The sequence below is a fragment of the Nyctereutes procyonoides genome, unplaced genomic scaffold (genome assembly GCF_905146905.1).
Source record: "Nyctereutes procyonoides isolate TBG_1078 unplaced genomic scaffold, NYPRO_anot_genome, whole genome shotgun sequence".
In the NCBI taxonomy this organism is placed as follows: Eukaryota; Metazoa; Chordata; class Mammalia; order Carnivora; family Canidae; genus Nyctereutes; species Nyctereutes procyonoides.
In genome coordinates, this window is record NW_026575136.1 from 6,448,143 (window position 1) to 6,452,838 (window position 4,696).

A 4,696-nucleotide genomic window follows, 5' to 3' on the forward strand; every position below is an offset into this window, starting at 1 on the left:
ACAAACCCAGAGTCTTTTGGTTTCCTGTAATTCCTCATAAAATTTGAAATTTGCCAGTAATAATTTTTGATCATAACTATAGCTGCTAATACCCTGGGACCATTCAGATCAGAGTCTCCTTAACTTAAAGGACATTGAAACTCAAGAAGAGAGCTTGAAGAGCAAGCTGTTGACCCTGTGTTGATTTTCAAGTTTGAACTTAAAGCATTGCCTTTGAGCAAGGCTGACACCCAGCCAGGAGTTAGGGACAAACAGGGCTACGCAGGGCTAGGTGGGGGGCCACTGGAAGCAGGCTCCCAAAAATCCTAAAAATGCTGTAAGGAAACCAGAGATAAGCCAGACCACCCCACCCTAGGTGTGGGTGGGGAGGATGTCTTTTTATGATAGTCATTTGTGACCAAGAAAGAAAAACCAGACCCCAAAGAAGAGGTAAGTCATTAAAGATGTTATCAATAGTCCTTACTCAATGGTGATGTCAATAGATAATATTAAAAGGATTTAGGTTCCCTGATTAGGCTCTCAATAAAAGACCAACCCTAAAAGCCCTCAGTGGCAACCTGTCAGGACCCCTCTCAAGTCTGAGAGCTTTCTCTACGTATTTACTTAATAAACTTCTATCCCCTTACTCACTCTTCTGGGTCTGCGAGATTCATTCTTCGACTCCGTAAGACAAAAACCAACTCTCCCGTATCACCAGTATAAGTACAAAGCCAGATCTGCTATTTATGGGTAATATCTATTAATGCCAATAGTCATCTGGTCAATATGTATGCCTTAGCACTATTTAAATATGTTGAATATCTTTGCTTGTTGGGTCTCTTCATTGTCTCTGGGGCAACTTAAGAAGTAAAGTACCTGAGACATAATCCCAAACAAGCTGTACACCAGAAAATAAGAAATATGTTTTTAAAAGACTTTATTTATTTATTTGAGAGAGAGAGAATGGGGGGTGTGTAGGGGGATGCATAGGGAGAGGGAGAAGTGGACTCCCAGCTGAGCAGGGAGCCTGACACCACAGGGCTCCATCCAGGATCCTGGGATCATGACCCTAGCCAAAGGCAGATGCTTAACCAACTGAGCCACCCAGGCACCCCAGAAAAATATATTTTAAACATAGTAAAATGTTGCAATAAATCAGAATCAGATATAAAAAGAATGATATTGGTCCTCCACCATTTAACATCTCATTAGGAAGTGAGCTTGCTTTCATCTCTGGGGAGGGTGGGCAGAGGACAAGCAGAATCAACAGTGACTCAGGAGACAGAGTGTGTTCTATGTTTCCAGCAATTTTCTGCCCAAATCTCATCAAGATTGGCTGATGGAACTAACCCAGGCTAAACAACTAACTAATAACCATAAAACCATGTAACTATGGGATTTCTGAATTTATTACCTCTATTGAGCAAATCCCAGGCAGCCACAGAACCCAGAATAGTCCCCATCTAAATGTAAGCTAAAGTAAACAAGTGCCACGAGGTGGCACCAAATCACAGATGAACCTGACACTGATTTAGATTCTGTAGGTACATGGGTCTCTCAGAACCTCTAGCTGGGTGGATACACAGGATAGCCCCTGTCACTTCATTAAGCTTACAATACGACAGTCCTAGCTTTGCATGATTTATTATTGTTTGGATCCCTTTTATCTTAACTCGGAGATATTTTACTCTACAAATAAATACAACAAGAAGAACAAAAGATGGAGACACTGGTCAATCAGTAAAGCCAAATAGGAAAGTTTTGCAGAAGAGGTGGAAGTGACTCAGTAAGTTTAAGTTTGGACAACAAGGCGTTACCAATGATGAAGGATGCTTATACGTAATTCTACAGACTAGAAGACACAGTTGTATCTTCCTATATTGGCAGCATTTCCTCCCTCTGTGACACTGACCTGCATAAGCCAGTATCTCAAGGAGTATTTTCCAGAATTAAATGGAATAAAAAAGTAGCAGTAATCCATTCACTAGAATGATATTTGTTAACAAAAATGGTACAACAAATCTTTGATGGGTCCTCTTTGATTTAAGAATAAAGGATGAGCATCTAGGATAACATGATTTCAAACCAAACCCTGGCCTAGTTGCAGGGCTTACCTGTAGACCACTCATATTAATATGTTACTTCCTTGTTCCATATTAATATGTTACTTTGATTCCTTGATATGTGCTTGTATCTTTGTGTGTCTATATACACACACATATAAATTCTAGACACACAGTAATATTTTTCATTAATTGTGTAAGATTTACTTTGTTGTTTGTAGCTGAAGATACAGTATCTTGCTAGATTTTTGTCTCTTACTAGATTTTGTGATCAGTACAGTCAAAAATAGAAATAATTATACTAATTATTTTAAGTGATCTTTGGCTAGAATCTGATTTTAGAGACAAAAAAACAATGGTTTATCCAATAGCCATTTCCCCCTTCTTCTAAAGTAGCAAAACACCAAAATTTTTTTGGCTAACGATGTGCCCAGTGAAAAGATCACATTTATAAATCTTCCCCCCCGCCCTGGTCAGTAGTGGCCAATAAGTTATAAAAAAATTGTTCATCTGTAGCTTACAATTTTCTGATAATACTTTCCTTATTCTGAACTAAAATATAAAAACTGGATAACATTAGAACTCATTTATAACACTGATAGATTCTTATGTTTATCATATTTTTCTGAGTTCAATTCACTTTTTTGAGTATTATTAACATTTATTTATTAAAGTGTTCACAAAATTTATAAAAATCTATAAATGAGATTGAAAGGCATTAGAGTGACAGAAGTAATCAAGTTATTTTGCAACCTTTTCTTCACTTTGCTGTCTGTATGGTCACGCCCCATCATATACAAAAGAATCTTAGTATGTTAGAAGGAGTTGGGGATCTTTCCTGAGAAGTCAGGAAGTCCACCTCATTCATTCTAAAATCATCTACTTATGTTTAATCAGGATATATACAGAGTAAATTTTTCTAAAGATTTGTATAAGATGATAGTTGAGATTAAAAATCAATACAATCTTTCATTTAAAATAAAGTCACTCAATGTATCCTTCGGTGAATTGTTTTACTTGTAAATTTTTAACCATTCTAATACTTCTAGTTTACCCAAGATATATATGAACTTGAAGAGAAAATAAAATACATACAGCTACATCTTTACTTTAGAAGAAGTAATCCACCCTATTTCCATAGTGGAATGTTGATAACGAAATTTGAGTGAGGCAGTTAATAATTCTTCATCTTCTGAGTATTATTGAAATATAGTTTATTTTATAATATCTGCAGATTAATTTTGAATATGTAAGAAACTTAATAAATTATAACTCAAGCATTATAATGAGTATTACTATATTGAATGGGTCGGAATATGCTGAGATAAAATTGCATTTAAAAGTGAAGATTTTCTGTGTTCCATGCCCAGAAACACTCTTATTCAGTAGGTCATTGGAGAGACATTGAAATTTTTACACACAAATGTGCACACACACACACACATTTTTAATCATTATGGTACAGAAGTTTTAACTAGATTTGGGGAAAAATAAGCAAACAAACACTGCCCTCAATCTTCTAGTTAGTCAGAAAAGGTTTTCCAAAGAGTTAACCATAGAAAGGAGGCAGTATTTTTTTTTTCCCAAGAGCAACAGCATAGGTTTTGTTCATTGTGTATAAGGGTACATATATGTTTTCAGTTTTAATAACTGAGCATATCTTGAGAGTGAAAATGTAACCTAGCTGAAGGGTCATTATAGGATTTTTTTTCTTAACTGGAAACTTTCCCCCCCAGCTGTCTGCAGAAATAGATTATTTCTCCTAATTTCCTGATTTAGTTATAGTCATAGTGTACATAAAAACAGATTTGATTTTCTTGGAATCAAACATAAAATGAAAGCCAAGGCCTTATCACTGAAACAAGACAGCAGTTTTGCAGAGCTGTGTACATCCTTTGAACTCAGATGACATTGTCTCAGAGGAAAAGATGTTTGATGAGTTTTTTACACTTTAAAGCTCTTGCTAAGGAAAATGAGCTGGGGATCTCTTTTGGTAGAATTGAAGGGGGGTTGGATCATTTCGTCTTCAAAAGATGAGGGAAAAAGTGTCATTTTCTATTTCCCTTAAGTATCATTCTTTCAAATACTTGTGTGACAAGAGGTTCAACAGGCTTAGATTTGGGGTTTTAGTTTTCCAGAAATGCATGGAGGACTTAAATGGCCCTGCACATCAAAAGGAAGAAAGAGAGAAAAAAAAAATCCCCCTAGAAAGAAGGAAATGGTGCAGCAAACTCTTAAAAAAATAAAATAAAATATAGTTCATAAAATTGCTAGAGTGATTCAATATCCTACAATTTAAAAGGAAATTAACAATTAAAACTCAAAACTGAGTTAACTAATATTATGCACATCTAATTCAAGTTGTCAATGAGAAACCAAGGGGGAAATGCTCTTTAGAGACGGAAACTTTTAAATGCATTGGTTCACTCAGCGCATTTATATTATGTGCAAACCTCTGTACTAGGTGGTGTGTTTATATACAGAGGATGAGGTCAAGTCAAATAAATAAAGAACAATGAGAAATAAGGTGATATAGATTAGAAATAAGGAGGAAAGGATAAAGTGATAAGTGACTGAAGCGATAAAGAGTGCCAGGAAGAAAAGTCAAAACTGGAAGGACTGGGGATCCCTGGGTGGCGCAGCGGTTTGGCGCC